The sequence below is a fragment of the Symphodus melops genome (assembly GCF_947650265.1).
Source record: "Symphodus melops genome assembly, chromosome: 14".
Lineage (NCBI taxonomy): Eukaryota > Metazoa > Chordata > Actinopteri > Labriformes > Labridae > Symphodus > Symphodus melops.
The window spans coordinates 16,363,693-16,388,242 of NC_136704.1; the positions used below are offsets into that span (position 1 = coordinate 16,363,693).

Genomic DNA, 24,550 nt, shown 5'->3' on the forward strand with positions numbered 1-24,550 from the left:
TGTAAGAAGAGGAGACAAAGAATAATTATAAATAATTCATTGTCAATGAGTCATTTTTCAGTGAGAGCATCAAATATTTTTTCAACAAGCCTATCATGCTTTAATTGTGGATATACTTTATTTTGGCTCAGTTAGTCTACTTTGCAGGAAAAAAAATATTTTTTTTAACTAAGTACCAAAAAAAGATAATTTTTCAAATAACATTATCCAACAGCTGCGGGTTGAAATGTCTAAAAATAACTAATATTCAGGCTGGAGTTTCTTTTTTTCATGATGGTTTAAATTACCGGAAATGGGCGTGGCTAACAAATTACCTCACAGGTGTGCTTGTAGAACACTGTGTTGGCGGACTGACTGAAATGTCTGGGACCATAATATGTGTCATAACTCTGTGGACAACTTCTTAGTTTGAAAACGACCGACTAGTTTTAACAGAGAGGAGCCGTTTCAGACGTTTGCAGCCTGATTGAGCTCTTGTTTTCAACACTGTCCATTAAAAACGATCGCAGAGAGGTAAGCTTCCAACAAATAACCTCTCCTCCTGTCTATTTTTTGCTTCTTAAATGTTGTTGACTTTTAATAGTTTTAATCACCAAACACTTTTGAGAAGGCTACAGAGCAGGGACCGCATGTAAGCCTGTGTATGTCATCTCCGAGGATGAGCCTCCTTTGACCCCCGCCCAACACCAGATAAAAATTGATTACCTGCAAACTTTAACATCTTGTAAAGATAAATATAAAACATAACATTTGTCTTGTGTTGTTTTTGTGGTAGAATTCAAGTGAAACTAGTGAAGTATTTGGTTTACTTTACCCTTTACAAATCTATATTAATCTCCCTTTGTCATGTTGTCCACTTGTAGAACTTGGTTTTGCTGTTGTATGTTATAGTGTCATTTTCAGTAGCAGTAAATAATTATAGTCTGCATTCTATGTTACAGACAAATAAGTGTTTAGATGCAATGTTTTGGTTGCTTTTTTTTTCTTTGGGCACACTTTTCTGAGAGACAAAAAATGTGCCGAAAGTTTGAACCCTGTTAAACTTTAGAACCAAATGTTCCCTTCAGAAACCTAATAATGAAAATTTGAAGAAGGGCAATTGGGTTGACCCTGAGAGGAATTTTTGGCTTTGGGGTCTTTATATGATCAAATTAAATCACTCTGATTCATGAGTGGGATCACACAATTCTCATTGCTTTGTCAGATGAGGATTTTAATTTGAGACTCACCTGATGGATGCTTGTAATTTATGCTGATTAGAAATAAAGCATCATACTTTCCTTTATCTGCTCCCACCCATCTTAACAGGAAGGTTTTTTTTGGAAGAGCATGAGGAGAGCAGTTGATTAGTTGTAATGCGACCGTTGTGCCCCACAGGCTGAAATTTATGTCCTCCATTTGAACTGTGCGTGCTGTATACATCAGGTTTGTTAATGAATTTTGTCGCCAGAAGGAAGTCAATGTCTTTGGTTTTTTCAGAGCTGTGACATCTAAGTGTGTGAAATCTAACCTTTCAAACTTCAAGGCGGCACTATATTTAATTATTATATCATTATTTTCCACATCAAAACACACTACATAGTGCGTCTTTATGGGTTATTGCTTTCAGGCTGTTGATAAACTATAAAAATAGCTAAATTGTCCAAGTGTTATTCCATTATTGTTATCGTCGTGTCCTGTTTTTCTGAAAGTGTGCCACTAGTCTGGATGAAAACAATCATCTTTTTACTGGTTACCTTGCAGCCACACAGTAAACCACAGTAGCGGCTGTTTGTGTGGATGAGTTGTAAAGTGAGTTTCAGTGCTGTGCTGCTGTAACATGTGGAGCTGTGTATGCTGCTGTCCTCTCCAGCCTGTCTGTGAGTGTATGACTGACAGGTGTCAGGCTCGTCATGGCTTCCCAGGCTGCTGTGGGTGAGATGTGTGAGGACAAGGAGAGATGGAGGCGGAGGAAGAGAGTCTGTCATTTCATTCAGGCTTTTCTCTTTTCTGACACGCATCCTCACCCCCGTATTGTCTATCAGCATCAGCAGATGACTGACAAAGGCTCTGCTCGGATACAGACAGGTCCACATCAATGCTGTGTGTGCATCTCCGTACTTTATGTACCTGAATGGCGTATCCAAGTGTTAACACACACGATTATGCCATGCCACCGCTTTGCAACATCAGCATATCCTTACAGTGATAATCAGATGATGCAGAGTAAGCATTCAGCAGAGTAGGACTGAGCCTGCTGCCTCCTCTCGGCATGCCCTCACCTCTTCACACTCATTGACTGACTCGACTCTGGCCATCAACGTGCTGACTGCTTTCCAAAAACTAGATTTCACAAGTGGAAAAACAGCATCTGCTTTCCTACAGCTTCACATATGGCGGCCATAGCTGCACATATGAACTGAAGCAGGTAAAAAAGGGTAGGGGGGGCTAGTCCCTCGGGACCTCGAACAGAGGGCCTGACCCTGGGGACTCTGTTGGGCTACTCAGCAGTGAGGGTCACGCTGTCCCAAGCCAGCTGAACCTGCATATGGATGGAGGCCATAGTGCACAGAGTGGTAGGGACCATGAACATGTAGGGTGGAAGATGCACATCCAGTGTGGTTCTTAGAAAAGACAAACATTTATTGCTAAATTTAAAACATTTTAAAATTTAAATTTTTTTGAAATAGTTCATGTGAGAAAACGTGTTTCAGTTCAATGATATTTAGCAAAGTATAGTTGTATACTTTTTGTGGTTAAAAGCACAAATGTATTGATTTTATTTCTATTTAGTAAAACATAAGGAGATGGATCATAATCATTATGACCTTCAAAAACAAGGTTTGTTCACCTGGTTTGATTTGAACAAGTTCAACAGTAAAAAGTCAATGAAAGCAAATCAACCGTCCACTGTACTTAAATAAACGGTTTGAACAAGTGAGTGTTTGACAAAACTTCTTCTACTAGAATCGAGATGCACCCATCCACTGTTTTCTATTCCTGTCCGATATTAATACCGCTTCCAAAATATACAAATAAATGATTAATAGTGTTATATTTGATTGGATTATGTGTGAAGCACAAAGCTTTATTAAACCCATCATTTCATTTTGCTGGCTTCATATGTAAACGGGAAGCAACAACAACTGTCAGGTTTTCAAATGAAATATGTTCAACTGAAGTGCACGAATTGTACTTTTGGTCTTAAAGAAGGAGCTGTCCCATCTCGCCTGAACGCTGTAACGACAATATGTGGGCACTTTCAGTTCAGTCTGAATGTCTTCAAAGCAAAACTGTGAGTGAAGAATATATCAGCGACGTCAGTCCAATATTTAAAAAATAACTATCAGTTCTGTCCCATCTCTAATTAAGAGCAGTGAGGTTGTCAATAATCAGACTTTAAAATATCAACTTTAGGAACTTTCAACACAAGCCAGCTTCAAAAGTTAATTAATTTATGACTTATGTTGCCTTTCCTAAATACTTAGATCTTCAGCAAGCTCTAAAATTAAAGAGTCAAAATGAAGTCACTTAATTTGCATTGAGATCAGTCAGCTTGAATTGAACACAAATCACCCTGCGCTGCAATTCTCAGAGCTCTATTTATTTCTAATGCTAAAAACAGTGATTGTTGTTGTCTAACGCTGTGTCATAATTACACTGTATAATTGTTGTCTAATAATAATTATTTGAGATTGCTAGCCATATTAGCGCCTGCAGTTTACGTTGGTTTGCAATTTACACCCTCATTCTGTTCCCTGTAACTCCTGCTTTGTAATTCATCTAAAAACAGTCTCCAGACTGTCTACTCCTTGGCTCTCCCATACTGAGGTGTTTTACGATGTACTTATGTTAACTTTTTTTTTTTTTTTTTTTTGCATGTGTGCAGAACGTCTCCCTCCTCCTCCTCCTCTCCCCTGCCGCTGGTCTCGCTCTAGTGGCTGCGTTACCGGTGATCACAGCCTGACAGACTGTCCTTGGGGAGCCAGGAGCACCGTTTACAGCTCTTTTTGGTGTCAATGCCTCCTGTCTGCTCTAATTCCCACCTCCCCACTGTGCCTGCTCTTCCTCCACACTTGTCCCTATTCAGGACACTCAAATCTATTACACAGAGGAGGAGACGGGTCAGAGTGAATGCTGAAAGATAAATACAGTGGTGGCTCAGGATTTCGCGTATTGCTCTTATGAACAAATTTACACACGTTCTCTCACATGCACATGTATACCCATACGCAGGAATCAGAGATTAGCAATTAGTTTGTTAAATCATTACCAGTTTACACCTGTAGACCACCCCGAGTAGAAATGTGTAATGATTGCTAATTGGCTTGTTAGTATGAAAACAAAGCAGTGTTTTTTTTCTTCCATCAGCTGAAGGGCTAAATTATCAGGAAACAAACAAGTGGAGGGGAACATATGAATAAGGATGTTTTTACATGAGCATCTGTGGATACAGCTGCTGCTCGCTCTGACCATCCTGCCTTCTCCTCTCTGTTTTTCTCAGGCACAAACAAACAAAGCCAAACAAGACAGCCGCCTCATGTGCCTGCTGCGGGTAAGTGTTACAATCTTCACACCCAGTTGTTTGTGACACCAGTTCATATCTCTCTTTTGTCGCAGCTGAGAGCCACATCCATCTACCATCTACCTTTTTCATCTTTGAAGTTTGTTTTGGGCCTTTTTTTTTTAAATTGTGGGTTTTTTTTTTTTTTTTTTTAATAAAATTTTTTTTTTGTCAGATGTATGATTTAGGTCATAAGGTCGATCTGTGACATCCACATGTTAAACTTTACTTACTTTACACCTGCAGAGCAGAACAACACAGCAAGAAAACAAAAGAACAGATCTTTGACGTTTGTTTCTAACATTTGACATCTGTTGTAAAAAGATCAGTAGTAGTGTGATTCAGGAGGTAAAACAAAGAGGACGGGATCTGAACCTTTATTTTCTGTATCTACCATTTGAACAAAGATTGGAAAAGTTCTCTGGAGATGAACGGGCGTCAAAAGCCTTCTTAAACATGTTTTGAAAGTGTTGTCCATGAATGAAGATCGAGTTATGTTTTTAGGAAAAGTTCTGTTGCAGCGTCTTTCCCAGTTCTTAGAGCAGTACAATATAAACTTTAAAGATAGTACCTTTAAGCTAAGGCACTTTAAAATGCAAACAGTTTCATCAGTGTTTCTGTGTGTGGCTAATGCAGAGCTTTCTTTATGTGGCATGAAAGCTCAGGATTCTAGTCCATGCCTAAGACACTCAGTTTTAACAGCAGTCTGCTGTCATTTTAAGTTAAGAGAACCAGAAATATACAGTAGCTTTGGATTTGGGAATAAGACTCCTGTTTCTTTTGGCTTAGTTTGTTTTGAAAATGTACCTCCTGATATTTAATGTTCCTAACTTAGTGAATATGGAGTCTGTATGAGAGAAATTACAAGTAAATCATTCTGTTTATAATGTTTACACTGGTCTGTTGCACTACTCCACATATTTATTCTGTTACTATGTTCCTACTGGTCTGGAGCCACTTGATTATGTTCATTTATGGTCTTAATGCACTACTCCACTTTATTCTGTCTGATATCAGGTCTTATATTGTATCCATCATAGCACTATGGTCACTTTATTCTTCAGTATTCATCTTGTTTACACAGAGCTAGTATATATTTAGACTGCTGTTTTCCTGACATGCATCACTATCACTTCATTATTTAGTATCTGCATATAGCTTTATAATTGTATATTATATTTATACTCTATTACTGCACTATAGTTCTTTCACATCTGTTCATTACATATATGCATTGTGTCTGATCACATCTTAGTCCGATCACTGTCCACTTATATCTTTTTCTGCACTACAGTTCTGTTTATACCTGTTTCAACAGTCTACTGCATGTTTACATCATATACACCTGTTCACATCTGATACATGCATGTCTTTTTACATCTCACGTCGACGCTGTCCTCTGTATCTAACTGTGACTTGTGTGTTTTTAACTTGTACTAACATCTAGACACTTTCCTCTCTGCTGTTCTTCGTATCTAACTCTGTGATTGGATTCTAACCTGTACTAACACCCTGACACTTAGTCTTCTTCTACACTTTATTCTTGTTGATAGGTTAAATGTTTTTGTATAGTTGCACTGTCGTTATTTGCTGCTCTGTGTGCCCTGAATTGCTCCCCAGGAACAAATGAAGTTTTTTTTTGTTGAATTGAATTGAAAGAAATGTTTGTTAACTCTTCGGGCTCATACCGCAGAAGTGAGCCAGAATAAAGCCTCCATAGAACATAGATGAATCAGGGCCATATCGTTATGGACCCCAGAAAGACCTATCACACTTATGTTGTAGTCGTAATTAAATGTAGCACGACAAAGCGAGTCTTGCCTGGAAGTTGTTTAACATTAATAACTGGCTACACAGGAATTATGTAGCTATTTGCATTTGTTTCCTGTCCATCAGCCTAAAACTTTACACGTAGCTGCCTTGCTTTTTTATTCTTCCATGGTCTCTTTTGTATTTCCTTCTGCACTTCCCTCCTTGTCCACAGACGCATGTGTTTACCTCTGCAGTCACTTGCCACTATGGGGGCCAGAATGAGATTCAGGGGGCCTTTTGTCCCAATCAGCTTTTCCTATCAGGCTAAATGCTCTCTGGAGACGGGGCTTATTATATGACACGATCCTCTGAGTAGATAAATGCTCGTCCATGTCACAAGCAGGACCCTGCTCGTGTGGGGGTGGATGGGGTTGAGGAGACAGACAGCTTGGGCCCCATGAGATGAAAGGAGCCCACAGCCTTACTGACGTTTTAATCAAAAACAGTTAGCACCGAATCAGAGTGTTTGCAGGCAGAGCTGCAGGGAGGCTTTTCATCGCTGCCCGTTGGAAATATGCAAGGATTGAAATGCAGACCTTTCTGACATATAATTTACCTGCTGTCAGTGCGTATGGGCCGGTTCTATCATGAGGTCTTGTTGTGATCCCCCTCCCATCAACACGACCACCACCACTGACACCTGGCACACGTACACACCCCCTCCCCTCCCTCCACACAGTCAGCCACCTGTAACAACCTCCACTAAATCATGACGAGAGTTTGGGCTCCTCATTAGGAAGATTCTCTATAGAGTTTTGAGTCTCGCTTGAAGGAGTTCCTTCACAGTTATCATGCCATAGATGAGGCTGTTATCATGTATACTAGTGCTTACAGATACTTTAAGGACAATGGTCAGCTGAATAGATCTAAAAATAAGCTGTAAATTCTGACTTTTATTTTGACACAAGACATGTTGGCTTTCATTTTTGTTCACTATTTGATGTTATTGTCTGATATTATTCAATTGCAGAATTTTCTTCAATGTCGACGTAAACATCCTCAAATTTAAGCTGAAGTCAGCACTTTGACATCATGTACATCTTTTACTTTTCAATATAACGTGGAAACAAAACTAACAAAGATTAGCTGCCCTACAATGATCTTCCTGCACAGAGACCATTCAGCCACATTTACCTGAGGTTTAAAAGATATGCATGTGTAAATGCATTGTGTAAAAAAGGATTCACAAAGTGTCGTCGAATGATGACCTGGGAGAAATCAAGAATCGCATTTGTTCCCTTTTTAAAGTGATGAACTTAAGTCATTGAGCCGTCTGATGATTGTAGTAAGAACACAAAGCATTGAAATGTAAATAATATAATATAGTACTGTATGCAGGATCACAGCATTTTAGATGTTTCTGTGAGGTGGATGGTCACATGTTTATAATTCACATCCTGTGTATGCGCTATTTTTACTTTACAGTATGAAAAATGCATAACACCATCTTTACGTTTACTTAGCAGATTCTCCTTCTGGTGAATATGAACGTTACCTCAGTCCACATCTCATCCCTCCCTCAGGAAAGAAATGTATAGAGAATGTTAAACACCGGGAATCTCAAACATGAGCACTCCTGTTAAATTATTCATTTTGCACGCTGTAATCTGACTCGGGGAAAGCAGTGAATAACTCTCCACACTCAGAATTATGCGACTAATTGTTAAACACACCCCACTGGGTTTTCAGAGAGGTTGTCACAGACTTTTCATCAAACATTAACGCCTTGTTCCACTAGTTTCATGCAGTTTGGTCTTAACATCTCGCTTTGAATGACACTCTGGGAAAAAAAAGAAAACATTCAAACTAATCATGAATTACAAAATGATAATAGGAAGAGGGAGAGAAAGAAAAGCCTCCGCTCCCCGACCGGTCACAAGTTGATCATCTTAAGCTCCGGGCTGCAGGTATGCAGTGACAGCTGCTTAATTTGGTTTTGTCATCGGGGTGACTTAATCCTGTAATGGGCCCCGGTGACTGCGGCCTCACAGACGGCTGAGACAGAACGGCACTCTGGTTGCCCGTTTACGGATGCAGCAATAGAAACCAAGGTCACTTTAATTAACTGCCAAATTACAATTTAAACGATAATACTAATCACTCACTTTTGAGCTAGCAAGAAGCTACTGGCTGTCATGTTAATTTAAAGCTGAGGAGGAAAATGAACGTTTCCACCTCTGCTTCACAGTGGGGCCTGAATCTGAGCTGTTCATTTGCTCTGTGCGCTGCAAGGTGCCCAAAACAAGCCCAGTCCCTCTGCCTCAGTGGTGGACAGTACCAAGGCAAATGTTTTGAGTACATTTCAGATTATTCTGTGAGTGTCTGTTCTTTACTGGAGTAGTTTTTAAGGGGGAAAATTGAAAATTTTACTTGACAGCTTCTCAAAGAAGTGACTCCACTACATTTCTATGAATGTTCTTGATACTTCAGCTCTGAGGTCTTTTCTTTTCTGAAATCCAATGTGGAAAACAACATATTGAACAATCGTCACTTAAATTTTTTTTTATTTAGTAGAATAGAGAAGGCCCTTTTTTCTGTTTTAGTAAATGTTGGGTGTCAGTACCGCTGCTGAGTAATAGGCTGCACAATTTTATATTTAAGAGGCCTTGTAATTTGAATTGTTTTTTTTTTTCCTCTGTGTAACACCTGGCCGACATTTCTCCCTATCGTCGGTATGTTTGATTGTTCCTGTTCCTTTTTTTTAGGCATCAAAAGAACAGGAAATGGTTCCCATTGTCATTGGTAACTTTGAGACTTATCTTAAGGTTGTCGTTATTATTTCAGCTGTGTTTTGAATGTTGGCTTAGTTTGGCAAATATTCATTACAGTATTTTGAACATTATCACACTTTAGTTGAATATAACATAAAAGCGCGCCCCTCCCCCCCATTTTCCCCATAGTCAACTTATGATAAAGCTGCCACTAAAACCTAACAGTGAAATTACTAACTCATTTTTCCTTAGCCAGCTTGACATATTTGAATAGTGGGGTTTTTTTTGTCAGTATTTACCAATCCCAAACTCATTCTTCAATTGATAAGTCATCTCCTATGGGCTCTAAAATTCCAGTTTTAATACCAGCATCAAGTCACAATAAAAATCTTCAATGAATACTCCAAATGATTTCACATTTGCTCATCAACTAATTGATTTCTTGTTTGGTCTCTACCTTTATGACTTTGATTACTGAGTCTTTCCCCTGTGGTGGGCTGTATCGTGCAGCCGGGTGTGACGCTGTAGAGACTAGGTAAGTTCCAGACTATGGGATATTTATTCAAGCCAACCTCCAACCCATTACAGTTACTGCCCATCTGCCACTGCTGCCATTCGGAGCCCTCCTAAAGGTTACTCATTTACATATGGGTGGGGGGAGCGTCCACTGATAACAGAGCTTCAATCAATCAGAGCATCATGATTAGTCCCATGTAAAACCCCAGCAGTTGGTTAAAACTTTGCCCACTCTCCTCGATGCCACTTTTTAAATGAGGTCCTGGAACGCCTCGACAACAAACTGGAAACAACTGAATGGAAAAATTCACAATTTCTCAGATAAATTATGACGGGGTGCCTGGAATTGATTTATTATTGTGATCGTTAGCCATATGGCACTGGCTGCTTCCCCCCTCCTAACATTCAAAAATGTGCGATTACAGGGCTAGGTCAGAGCAACCTTTACCATTGCACAAATGAATCTGAGTCAGAAGGAAAACAGAGACTTGTATTGCTATGAGCTGCGATATCACTGACACTTTGTCGTTGGACTCTGAGAGAGCAAACTTTAGTTTTAGTATTTATATCTACGAACAGATATTTATTGCAAATTGGAGGCAGTGGAAACAATGTGTAAACCTAAACATCACGTTTTGTTGTTTACACGTCAGTCAGCTACTGAACAACTAGCATTCGTTCATTCATTGTTGGACGTGTTTTTTTCAGCCTTTTGTGGATTTCAAATTTTCACACTTCTTTTCTGCACCACCAACTGCAGAGCAAAGTATGTACTTGGTTCTTCAGCTATTGAAAGCTACTCCATGCTCTGGAGCGCTTCCCTTTGGTGCAGAGCAGGGGGGGGAATGCTCAGGGACTTTTTAGAGGCTGCTGAGAACATTTGCTTTGTCCAAAAACTAAGAAATGGTGAATCCAAATGATACATTTCTGCAGTGAAAAATGAGAGGGGTGACAAACACTAAAATGCTCCATGGAGTTTGATTATAGTCGTGAGGACCCTCTAGGTTTGTAATTATATGAGATAAAAACAAAAAAGACTGCAGAGGCTTTATGGGACTGTGATTGAAATCTAGTTGATGCAGATGAGTTGTTTCTTTAATATTTAATGTTGTACTTATAATGACCTTGTGGCAACATTTTTTTTTTCTTGCAGAGATTAGACTGACAATCATCTCTGTGTTGTGACACCAATGGAAAACCTCACATGATACTCTATAGATGAAATCCTTTTTTGGCCTGCTTCTCGACTCTGTCATCTTTTCAAAATGAGAAATATGCCCTCACGGCTCTTCACCTCTCCATTTTATCGCTTAAGCAATTAAAGCAGGAGTTGAGGCTTTAGGAAAAGATATCCTATTTGTAATTGTTTGCATGTGTCCTGCCAACATTTACATGATCATCTCAATCTCATAGTAATTGCCTGGTTCTTCCCATTGGCTCAGGGCGATGTTTTATTAGATTGTTATCTCCAACACTGTTTCCTGACACAAACTTGATGTGTCACTGTGATTGGCATTGAGGAGATGACATGACAGAGCTGGTTTTGGGGGACTGACAGATAGTTGGCAGGTTAAGGCTCCCCTGTTGGGTGCTGTGCTGCCTCAGGACAGTCACCTGTCATCTCAGGTGAAGGCTCGTCATAGCTGATGACTGGGAGCAGCAGAGTGGATATAATGGGATGAGCAGACTGACACAGACGTAGTGCAGGACTCTCTTTGTCTGGGAGGAGGAGGGGGAGGAGGAGGCCTCGCTTCAGTCAAGTGTGCCTCCATGCCTGAAGAGTGTAAAGAGTTTGAACTCTGTGGGTGATGTGCTGGCATGTATGGCCTATGAACACAATCGATCCCAGTACCGATAAGTTTGAAGACTTCAAGTGTCTGTCAATCATCTTATATCAGTTAATATATGAAAGTCGCAATGGCCAACACAAGTTTGACCAGTAATTTTTGCTCGACCTTGCATTTATTTCTCTAATCACTGAAACCTAACTGTACATTTGCTGCATGTAAGAGAGACTCTGCATCCACATACCAAGTGTATTCTATAAAACTTCTGTCATCATGTGACTTTTTTTTTAAAAGGTTTATCAATGGTTGCCACAGTTGAAAGTATTCTTGCAGTATTTAGGTGCACCAGAAATTTAATTAAAAAAAGCCTACTAACATCACGGCTTGCATTGCAGTTTCTAATGATGCACAAATCACACATTTCACGTCCACAGTGTAACAACACAGTACATGAAATCCTTGAGTGACTTAGAAATACATTCGCACTTGGTCAATAACCTTAAATAGTGCATATACGTCAATTATCAAATCAAATTAAATAACGGTTTTAGACAGTTGGCCAGATGTTATCTCTCGTATGACATCACACAACACATAAGCATGAAGACCCTCATTCTTCTTCTGTTTCAGATAGATTATCCGGTTTAGTGTCAAGTTTAAAACATGAAGACGCTGTACACATCACACATCTTTCCAGAGCTCATCTGGACGACGAGAAGAACATCCACCTGTGAAATAAAGGTATGTGCTACTAGTTTCTGTTTGACAGCACAAGTGCATAACTGTGATTTTTGGGTGTCGGGTCTGGGTGGTGTGTGTGTGTGTGTGTGTGTGTGTTTGTCGACTCAATCGTCGTTGCCATTTTAGCTGAGTTGCTTCAAAAGACCGTCCTGCCAAGCATAGATGGAACATGTGTCCATCAAAGTCAGGCTGATATGAGGCGTGAGCGCTGAGGCCTGCTCCAGAGATGGAAGGGTGGGACTGACTCATACAGAAGATCAGGATTCAGCACGTCACTCTCAGCACAGCGCATTGTCACATTGCATCATGGCACACTGAGTCTATGGAGAAACTTCTGCAGTACATTCACATACAATATGTAATGAAATCAAGTGATGAGCAAGATAAATATTACCATACAAGAAGAATGTGTCATAGCTTGGGTAGAGAAAAAGTGAAACATTGGTCACAAAACACCAATAATCAAGCCTTATTCATGTGTCTCTAATTTTGTTTTTTTCTCATTAAAGCAACTCGTTATAGTCAAGCAGAAAAAAAGATTAAATGTTCCAGAACAGCTTTTTTTTTTTTTTTTTATTGTGATACGATTTGAGGTTTGTTCAGCAACCTTCTGATTAACTCATCAGCACATCTACACTTTATCCTAATATTTAAAGAAAATTCAAATAGCTGACAAAGCAGAAAACGTGTACAATCATCCAAAACAGTAACTATCTTAAAGCCCAATCCTTTAAATGAAAAAGACATGGTAAAGCTTGTAAAATCTTGATAATTCAAAATTTGTTCTTTTGAGTTTTGATAAGAGCTGTTGTAAAAAGCTTCATCACTTACTGCTCACACACTTGCCAGCTGGTGCTCACCTGCCCGCTGTCCACCTTTTCCATCGTAGCAGGTTTCTATATCTCCCTGTCAAATCGTCTTATCAGTCCCAGAAGTCCCCCTGAGCGTCCATCAGAAGAGGCCTGTCAGTTAGGAGGTCTGATCTGTATTCATAACTTCTGTCAAAGCATTCAGCTTGATGTCAGAGCTTCTGTGAAGAGCAGCAGTCGCAGTGTTCAGTAACCGGGATATGATCTTTGTATCCTGCTCAGTTTAGGCTGCTCCACGTTCAGATATAGAAGCGCGCAGAAGTTGAAATGTTGCCGCTTGACCTAAACAATGTCAGAAAACTTCAAAGCTCCTGAGTCAAGCTGCACCCAAAGCTGGTACAGATTCAGAACTTGGGAACAAAAATAGTGTTTGCCTCAAGGCTGTGCTGACTATTTATTTGGTGTTTTATTTAGCTTGTTTTCCTTTTTTTCCTCATTGAAGGCCCAACTGGGGGCATCTTAATTCTCTAAATGACTTTTTAAGTAGTGCTTCTGCTCTGCATGACCCAGCTGAGTGACAGGCCATTCTAATCCTTTTTCACAAGGGGAAACCGCCTTTATTGCAGCCTCTGGTCAGTTTGTTTTCCCCCAGCCCTCAACATACGGCATTTAACACTCTCATAATTAAGTAGCTGCAGCCAAAGTGCTCTATCCAATCTGAGGCCATCGGCTGCCTGGCGCTGAGTGACAGACGAGCAGAGGGGCAAGTCCTGCTGACATTTTACACTTTTTTTTTTCCCCCCCTCCAAAGTGCACAAAAATGATATTCAAACAGTTTTGAGCAGAGCTGAAACAGAGAGGGTTTTTTTTTTTTTGGATTACATAGTAATAAATTAGATTAATGGTCTCGTATTTATGTTGTTTGATCAGTCAGATTTTTAATTCAGCTAAATGAAAGTATTTCACTGAGATGAGCACTCATGCAATAATTACATGCAGTATCGGGGAGTCTCGACAGCGTCCCTGCTTGCCGTTTATCCTGCTCTTTTCTCGCCAACTGGGTGAAGGATACTCTGCCTGTTTCCACACCCAAACTCTAGGTCCCATCTGCTCCCAGAAAGGCACAACATTTGTCAAAGTAGACTGGATAATGGCTTTGGCATCCTTATTATAATCTGAGCATAATCTTCATTTGTCCACTTTTGGCATTGGGACACTTCTGGGTTTGGGAAATCGGTCAGGACTCTTAAGTGTCCTCGTTTCGTTTTCATTAGCTCAAATCTCGGCATGAAAGCTCATTTAATCCCAATTGAAATGGTTGAAATTCTGTGTTTTTTGGAGACATTCAAAGAGCTCAGGTTGTTTTGTCTTTTTTCTCTGAAAAACAAGTTGAAGGAAAAAGCCCCGCTTAAATCTAAGTCTGATTGTGCTCAGTAATGACAAAGGCTTCTCTCTGCACATAACAGAAGTCGTAGAGCTTCTTCAAAAACGTTCTACTATCATGAAATAGTAGACAGTAGAAAACGCCAGTACAATACTAGCTGAACAGACTTCATTTCCACCTCTAAGCATTTTACAGATACTAAAGGGACAAACTTGATAACGTGTCTCTCCATTCCCCATTAAGATAGTGGCTCTTGGTTGACTACTGCTCCCCCTGTATGTGGGTCACAGACACAGTTCCCAGCTGTGCAGCCCAGTCAGCTGTGCCTTTTGCCATGCCCGCCAACATCTGCTCCACAAAAACAATATCCAGCTTTTAGCACTCAAATGGAGGTTGCACCATATGCCAGCAAGCCACTTAGTTTCTGCCAGGGGAGCTGGGGCCTGGCTGCACTCGTGGCTGTAACAATGAAGGAGAGCATCACTGGGATGTGAAGGAGAGCTCATCTCTCTCTTCCTCTTTTTCTTCTAATCCTTACTTTACCTGTAACCCATATTTCTCCTTTTTCTTCCCCTCTCAATCTTTTCTTCCACCATCATATTGTTCTGTATACACCTTTCTGTCTCTTGCACTGCTTTCTAAGCAGCTCTTCACTCAGACCATCAGTGTGTGTGCCTGTGTACATCTGCTCAAGGTGCTTTGGCAGCGTCGCCTTTTAGAATATTAATGCACCACCTAAACAACAAAATCTGCCACAAGGTCTCGGATATTTGAGAATTGTTATGTTGAAACACAATCAGGCGTCTATTTTATACGGTTGATATGAAGGCATGAGCTACTTTTGAAATGTTCTTGACTTCTCCTTTAAGAGAACTGGAAGACTAATTGCAGGAAAGGCTATTTGGCCGTTTAAGACCAATTAAGAGTGCAGTTGAGGAGACTTTGGGCTGTAGTGCTGCTCACTATGCTGAGAGGTGATAATGGATTTTTAATTAAATATGGGAACCAAAGGTCCCAAAATGGGGCTTACAGCTAACCAAGCAGTGACCATTTGGTGACTGTACAGACAAGGTCTATTATTGTCTCTCTGTCGAGCCTCCTCACTTCTTGCTTTGCTCCACATGTCCACACGCTGTTCTGTCCTTCACGACAACCAACACAACTACTTTTGAACGAGTAGAAGAGGCGGCTACAAACAGGGTTGATTACTCTAGCTCAATAATAAATAATTCATAATTTAAAGGTGTTGCTTTGTTAAGTGACTTCTAATTTAATTGATATTCATAGCTCTATATTATTCTAGTCATCTGTATGGTGTAACAATATTTTTTTTTTCTTTTACTAAAGCAAACAGAACACTGATGTTTTCTCTCACACACGCACACACTGACACTTCAACATATTGTGCCTGGGATAATCGTATTCACTCCCATCCAAGCTCTTGTCCTTGTTCAGTCTTGGGGGAGGCAGGAGAGGAGGAGGGGGCGAGACAGACAGAGCCACACGCTAGGGGGGGGCGGATCCACTGAGAAGCTCTGGGACGGAGGGTCGGGGTTGCCTTCTGCAGGTCACGGTTTCAATTGTGGGTATTAATTTGGGAGGGCCCAGCAGCTGTGTGTGTGTCTGTGTGTGTGATGGCCATGGTGAGAGTTGTTGGAGGAGCTAGTGAGAAGTGAGATCACCTTGCCAGGGCCTGTACAGTATATCATACTGGGAGCTGATGCCTTTCATGAATGCTGCTGAGGGTTTAATTACTTTCTGCTTAGTTGTTATGGCTGGTTGTGGTTGGAATCTTGGAGAAGCAGTTTGTACAGACTTTGAAAAGATGGAAAATGTATCTCTTTGGCTTGAAAACATTTTTTTGAGCATCATTTATTTACCAGCTGGTTGAGCTTAAAAGTATATCAACACCAATGAAACTGGAACCAAAAAGCTGTGCTGGCAGCAGAGATATATTTTTCCTGTTAAAAGATAATTTTGTTAGCAACATACTGTGATTAATTTTCCAAGTTGTTCATAACCACCTCTAGCTTGTATTTATTTAATCCTATGACTATTTTTTTCCAACTTCACACATTTGTCACATTTCTTTGATGAAATCAGGATCGTCTCAGAGCCCCTGCTCGTGTCGTGGAAATGCCAGCTTTTGGCAATGGCGGCAGATTTCTGTCAGTGTCTATCTTTGAACACCTCCCACATCATTTTCTGAGGAAGTGATTCCTCTCCGCTGCCAAAGGGGTGCAGTCCAACAACAAATGGCACTGGATGGGTGGGGGCTGGAACAGGATGGGGAGGGGTCTTGCAACGACAGACTGTGCACTGACTGCAAGTACTAAAACCAAGTCTTCAAGTCACTTTTTTCTTCAGACATGTACTAAGTTTAAGCGGTGATGTGGAGCAGTTTTGTTGGATGTGTGCACTTCCCTGGACAGTCAGAGGAGGGCAGTGCTTAAGTGGAAACAATGCAGAAGCTGTCCAGATACACTGAGCTCCATACAGTGTGTGTGTGTTTGTATTCTGTGAGCTGTGTGTGTTTGTATTCTGTGAGCTGTGTGTGGAGCCCTCACAGGTCAATACAAAAATGTGTGGTCTGCTGTGATCTTGGTGTGTAGCATGCTGTTGGCTGTCTATACAGGGCTGTTGTACTATACATCACAGTAAGTAACACGGACAAAGTAGAACAGAAATTATGCTAATGATGACAGTAATTATGTTAATATGACTTTACCAGTCCTTTGCAATGATGACCAGCCTACATGATTATGAATAAGATCACAACATGTTAGATCATGTGATAGTTAAATGCTCGCGGTCTATATGTGAATTGTCTATGCCAAAAAGATTCACACCAACTCGGGAATACACATTTGCAGTGCTTTTCATGATACAAATATCTACCTCTGACTTGAGGTCAAATGTAGCAGAAATTAATATTCCTGATATTTATTCTTGATTGATGATTTCCTTATTTTACTTTAAAACACTGTAGTAAGAGTTTGACATGATGTCTGTGTCACATTTAAGGTGAAAAGAAAGAGGCCTTTTATCTTTTCTGTGTCCCATCTGTGACTTCTCTGAGGTTTTTTTTTTTTTTTTTTTTTTGAAGGAACATCGCATGACTGCTCAGAATGAGAGTGAGACCTCAACAAATGCGTTTGCCCAGCGACCACATCTGGGTGTGATGCATCACGAAGACCCGTCAGAAAACTTTGATCCTGATCAGCGTGAAAAGTGTAGACAAGGATGTAATATTGAACGTCCAGATGGTTTCCAAGCACAGGCAGACTTGCGGTGGCTTGATGTTATCTTTAATTCATATCTGCTCAGCCGCTCTCTACCGGCATTGTTAGGCCCTATCTCTGGGTGCTGTGAGACGCTCAACTAATTTAATATGGGGAACAAACAAACTAACTTTAGTCAGTGTCACTTTGGCTGGCACTGCAACTAATTTGCGTTAGCAGTATTGTGTATGATATAGTGCAACATGGTGAGTGCTTCCTCTTTCAATTGGAGATGACTTTTTGGGGTGTGTTGCCAAGAGCTTGATGATGATGCTCAGAAGCCCAGTATGGTTCACGCCTCAGTGCTTCAAACAAACTGCTAAGCTCTTTTTAATGATATGACATACACTGTTATTGTGGTTGACTTAGTCTCATATACATGTAAATGCCTTATTTAACTACTTCCTGCTTATTCACACACAAAACGAAGACTACAGTTTTACAGGAAAAATACCAAACACTAACCTGTGCCGTCTTCCTCCGTGCCACAGATCAACCCTCTAGGTCTTGGAGAGCAAAGGCGATTAAAGATTCAGATGGTTGGATGTGCTCATCTGCTATCGATTAGGGTGCAGATGTGCTCGCATATTTGTGGCACTTTGATTGGCATGATGCGAGAGTGCCAACAACGAAACGGCACGCAAGTGTTTAAGTGCAAAAGTGTTCCACCTGCCGGGTGTGTTGCTGTTTCTAACTCTTTCACGAGTTCATTCGATACTTTTTTTTTTTTCCAGTAAGATATACTTACACTATAACTAATATTTGTATATATTATACCCTTTTTGTGAGACGTACAATTTCAATGCCAATACTTATCAGATGTTGTGATGATGAACTTCATCTCCTTGGAGGATAGTTGGCCTCCAATATTCAATGCATCTGCTTTTCAGACGCAAACTGACAAATGTATGTTAATGTGTTGGCAGGGTTTAAAAAGTGAAATGAGGCAGCCCATCTTTTTAGATCAGTCATGTGTCACAAAGCCAGAGCCTCAGCTCTTCCCCCTCTCTTCCACAGGGCCGGCATGACCTCAATAATTAAGTGACAATTTTAAAATGCATTCTAATTTTCTACCAGACTGAAAAGCTTTATTATGGAAAAGCTGACAAAAACCCTCCCCTTGAATGGGGGTGACTCCTGGGCTTCCACTAAACTGGTCATGAATGCACAAACCATCTGTTTTTCTGGCCGTTTGTCAGTGTGAGCGTGGCGGAGGCAGCTGTCGGAGTGGCCCTAGTTTGAATGATGTAGCACACAACCTTTGTTTTGCTCGGCGGTGGCTTTGTGAGCTCTGGCTCGTCCCGCTCAAGCAGCCCCGCATCGGAATAAGGCGCATGGTTTCTGTTGTAGGACCACCAGTCGCCACCAAGTTGCCAGAAAGGCCGAGTCACAGAAGCGAGAGATGGACTTGGAGAGAGCTTGAGGAAATTAAATGAACAGAGCGAATGGGTGGGGGGGGAATGGCAGGATGGACAGAAGGGATGTGGGGAGAGAGTTAAAGAGAAGAGAAGGTGTGTAGCTGGTGAGTGCATTGTGTAGCTGAATGAGGATCTGGGGCATTGTGTGCCAGCCAATCTGTAGCTCAGTGGGTGAGGTTGTCAGGAGCCGGAGCCAAGGATGGGGGCCAGAGGGCCAGGAGAGAAAGGTGAGAGCAGCCAGCAGGGCTGAGGAGAGTGGAAGCATGAAAAAAAAAAAAAGAAAAAAAAAGATTGAGTCGAGAGAGGAAACAGCAGAAGAATGTCGATTCATTTAGGCTTCATGGCGGTGGCGCTTGGTCTGGAGCCTTTGGCGCTGTGAATTAGTTTTGTTTCGGGGGAAAGTACGAAAAAACTGGGCAGATGTGTTTTAAAGGGGGAGGCTTCAAAACGGCACACCTTCAAAACAATTTCCTGTCCACAGTATCTTTTTAAGAATTTAAAATTAAAGCACCAGTATATCATTTCTAGCATTCAGAGTATCACTTCTGCTCTGTGTGCTTTATTTTCTGTTGTCTTGTTCAGTAAGGTGATTCTCTTCGACTATTTCACCCCTGTGCCTTTATTCTTTCTAACATTTATTAAGATACTGACAATGACTGTTGCCCCCTGTAAGTGTTACACTGGCCAACATGACCTAATTGCATACATTTCCCTGGCTGATTCACTTGACCGGAACAGAGAGGCTGATTTTAGGATACAGGGTCAAGCCGTGCAGAGGGGGGTGAGAGGGTGTGCAGCGTGTGTGTCTTATATCCCCTGACACTAAGCCAGCATATGTCAGCATTATAATCTAATTACCATAAAGGGTTTTTTGTATAGAAATAAAACATTGAGTAACATTGTTTAGGTTTTTATTTTTTTTTTTAAGGAAAAAAAAAAAGTTTATGACCTCTTAAAAGACTTGTGTTCTAGCCCTTGGTCAGTGATAGTCAAGTAGATGGAGTCAAGTTGCCTGAAGGCGCCAAATAAGATTTTTGTCCAGATCTAAAAGGAAGAGAAGCTGAAAGGGTCTGTTGTTTGTGTCACAAAGCAAAGCTTATTTCACCTGATTTGCTGTTTAGTCACAGACTTATTGTGTCTGTGCTGAGAAAGTGGCCTCTTGCTGTGAATGGTTTAATGAAGTGGCGTGCATTATCCTTTGCAGTTTATTAGCATTTGTAGAAATTGGTAAGATCAGTAACAGCAGATGGTTAAGAGTTTTTGAGGGTTGTGTGGAAAACAATTCTTCGTATTCCGGGCTTTAAATTGAATGACAAACAGTATGCTGATATGACTTGATGAAATCCCAAAGCTTTGGAATTCCAGCACTTCAGATCTGTATGTAAAATGTTGCTTGGTGTGGGTGTACAAATATAAATAACTTTCCTTTTCATACTATTATTGCCTCCTCTTTCTCCTTGATGCCCAGTGTTACAGGCTGTGGGCTGGTAGAGCTTATGGTGGTAAAGCAGAGCTTAGCAGAAAGCAGTTGTGTTCTCTCACATGGCAGTCTGAGCATGGCGTTTTTCTGTAGCCCCGGGGCAGCCAGGCACCCAGCGCTAGCACTGTTCATGCCCGGCCCCTCCCCATCTGTGTGTCACGAGTCAGATCTGGTTAGGGATGACGGCTCTCTGATGTGGACAAATTGTCACTAAGGGGGGACCTTGAGACTGAGAGACACAGCTTTGGCTACTTCGAGGGGAGAAAGTGTAGGGGAAATGCGTGTTCAGAGGAGACCCCCAGAGACGGTTGGAGGGGGAATACTGCAGTCTGCTCCGTGCTGTGAGGTGTGTAGTATCTGTGGGGCCTCATCCAGCTCCTCTGTGGTCTCATGTGTAGATAACTGTGTCTGGTGCTTACAGCAGCCAGGAGCCTTGCTTAGGTTACTAGCTGCATTTACTGAGACAGACTAGAGAAGCCATGTACAAATTCAACATACCCATGGCACCACAAGGATTGGGGGCTTCTTTTTTAATCGAACCACTCCAGCTGAGACAAAACAACCAATTTCCCCTTCAAACTGGTTGCTTGAATTCTCACTTCTATTGTGTAAATGGAAACCTCCAATAGACTGCCAAACACTCATTCATGATCTCACACTTTTGTCTCTTAACCTCGACGGCCCACAATGGGCAGCGTGGTGACAGAGTGGCCCCTCTTTTAATGGTTAACGGGCCAAGAGAGGCCAAGCAGCAACACCAGGCTGTGAGAGGAGGCTGGAGAAGCATATGGAGCTCTAAATAAAATTCAGATCAAGCACAATGATAGCCGGGCTCTGCTTTGTGTTGGCATGACATGGTGAAAGAAAAAGGGGAGGAGTGGAAAGTTAGATCCCCATAATGAGATCGTGAAGCACGAGCAAATGAATGTATGACTCTGTAATTTGGCATGCTTTGGAGGCAGGAGGAAATTTGCAGAAGAAGTGTTATTGTCAGACAAACTCTGCTCTTTATTTCTCTTCAACGGTTAGATTCAATGAAGCCTCATCAACTGCCCAGAGTTCTTCTAATCAATGACACTGACAGTTGACAGATTTTCCAGGCTTGCGGTCTTTGTCAGAGGGTGATGACCTGAAAGGGCTCGGGTGGTAAGGCAGTGGATAAGACGTTTAAAGCTAATAAATAAACCCTCCAGAAGCTCTTATGGCGTCTGTGTGTGTTGCAGTAGAAGGGGTGTGGAGGGGTGTTTTCCTTTTTTTTTTTTTTTTTTTTCTCCCTTTTTCCTCCCTCTTTTTTTCACACTTTCAGAATCTGCGGCCTTTGAAGGACTTGTGAAGCCGAAGGCGTCCCGTTGCTCAATCAAACAGATTAAGTCAGTCAGACAAGCAGCGATCTGTCCCATTCAATAAAGTTACTTTTGTCATTCTGGATCTCAGAGGGCCTCATATATGCATAATGGCAGGCTTGGACATGTCACTGTTTTATCACAATGTGATTGCTTGTGGATTTATTTTTTCCGAGGTTATTAGATAATTTATTTTTTTTGTGTGCAAATTTTAAGAATAAAAAAAAAAAGTGTTTCATGATAGACTGCGTATGAGTTTGTTATAATTATTTTGAGGCATTTTTAAATGACGGCGCTTACATGGAGAACAATGTTTAATTAAAAAATTAATCTTGTAATATTTCTTAATCCTCTCACCCAGGAATAGAAGGGCATGTAGTATTTCTAACGCAAAGGCAACCCAGTAATGAGGACATCTGTTTTCATATGGTCCTTGACACGTAGCACCAGAAATTTGATGTCATCCTGTCCAAACTGGTACATGGCTGGCAGACAGCATGGCATCCTGTGATTGGTTCTGACAAGCCAGTGACAGCTCTGGAGGTGAGGAGGGTGCATGACAAAGGGCAAGCAGGGGATGAGGGGGAAAAGCGTCAGAATAGAGGTCTGCTCCTCTTGTCTGTTTGCCAGTCTTATCTGCCGCCTTTACCCACAGCCGCCACACAACCTACATCATGCTAATAGACAGACAGGCACTTAATTATTATTGTGTAAAATTACAAAATAGAACTTTGTTTACAACAATTGGAGCGTTAACAAAAAATCTGTACAAATAAAATCTATACATATGTATGTACATTTGGAAACAGTTGTCCTTCATTGGATGAGTAGAGAAATAGCTTATCAGACAAACGAACAGTTAAGGTTCAGTGACTAAATAAATACTTAATAAATAAATGCTTCTGTTGCAGAGTATTAAAGAGTCAACTGATATTGTGCAGTGACTGACTAAATAAACAAACGGTAATAACAATAAATGGCAATTTGTTATCAACACTCACCCTCTGTCAATAGTTACAATCAGACCAATCTCAGCCCGCGGTATGACTGTTTAGCCCTCTTGATTTACTGTTGAACCAGAGCTTTAGTTATTGTTCAGAATATAAGGCAGGATAATGTGTATTTACAATCTTGTTAAATGGAGCTGGCCACTGTTCTATTGCGGCTACTGAATGTAGATCTATTTAATGGAGGCCTCTAAAGATGGCCACCTGCCATTATGAAAATCAGGGTCTGTTATGCTTTAGCACACAGCTGAGCACTATGGGAGCTGGCGAAACCCCCTTGACATTGAGCGTACAACAGATTTTCTGGCAGTGATATCTCTTTTATCATTTTCTCCTCACACGGACATAAAAGGTTCCCTCTATTTTACAGAAGCACCATTTATTAGAGCTGCTAATGAAAAAAGGACCCCGTTTAAAACACTGACATTTTATTGTAGGGCATGATGACTAAATCAGTAGTGTGTGTCTGTGTCGGGCTCAGAAGGCAAATTGTAGGTCTGTTTTCTCCTCATGTGGCCAGTCTCCAGTGTGACCTTGCATTAGTGCATATGCTCACAGCAGGGTCACTGGTTGAGGGCATGATCTGTCAGCCTTTGTTTATGAAAGGCAGACAGCACAAGCCTGTAAGATAACATATTTCATGCAATTAGTTGTCTGCTGTACTGCTTTCCTGTTACCGTGCAAAGCCCAGTAAACATGAACAAGAAACAAGAACATGAAAGTGTTTGTGCAGTTTTTATTTATTTACATGCTTTATTCATTTCTTGATGTGATGCCTCAAGAGTTTTCTTTGAAAAAGTTCTCTTGTTCTGCTTGACTTGGATGATATTCTGTTTTAATTAATTAAGCACTGCACAGAATTTCTGTAAGAAATACTGTTGAATCATGTTAAGATATAATTTACAGTATATTTTCATTATTTAGTATTCAGTTTTTCCCTTAATGGCGGCAACTAGAAATATTAGCACTGCTGATGTCTCAGTTAAGCGACATGATTTGCTGAATGTTTTCAAAAATAAATATATTTTTGGGTTGCGGTAGGAAGAATGGATTTATGTTCAATATGAGACCAATCATTTTAAAATTACGGAGCTATCCATGAAAAAAATAATACAGAAAATATTTACAAACGTCAGCCTCTGCACATTTGATTAATACATTAATTTGCAGATGAAGAAGCGATCAATCGTGCATGTTTAGTTTAGTTTGAGTCGTTATGGTGTCTAAAAAAAACCCCCACATTTAATTTATTTAAAATGACCATATATGGTCACAAAAATATTTTTCTTGAAAAAATATGAAAGTTTTTCAGCTCAAAGTGAATCTTTTAACAAACTGTCTCTGAAATAATAATAGCCTTTAAATGATGTGATGAGGAATGTACACATGTTGGATCTGTATACTTCCTGGGAGAGTTTGATGTTCATGTTATTGAGACGGCTTGGATATGATAGAGAGAGGTTGACAGAGTCTGTCAGTGAGGACTCGGCAGCAGCTCTGACGCCTGGCGCCCTCTGACAGTCGCTCTATAAGGCTTGGTAACCAGCCTTTTTCCTGGGAGGTGTTTACTGTCACTGTGCGTTGTGGGCGCCTGGCAGCAGTATTTCTCCAGGCTGTCAATCTCCACAGACACTAACCTGCCATGTTAGATTTGACCTCCACAGGGAAGATTACTGTCTGCAAGCTTTGGAGGCATCCTTCATTTTTGTTCTGCTCTG

General features: G+C 40.8%; 1 long non-coding RNA gene across 1 annotated transcript in view; it reads left to right on the forward strand.

Moving 5' to 3' along the window:
- The first annotated feature begins 322 nt into the window (after positions 1 to 322).
- The window catches only part of LOC306834946, a 41,113-nt gene continuing 16,885 nt past the window's right edge, over positions 323 to 24,550 (forward strand). The window contains exons 1-3 of the long non-coding RNA XR_013780546.1: positions 323 to 513; positions 4,484 to 4,534; positions 12,000 to 12,110. This is a non-coding gene — a long non-coding RNA (uncharacterized lncRNA). The remainder of the gene's footprint in view (positions 514 to 4,483; positions 4,535 to 11,999; positions 12,111 to 24,550) is intronic.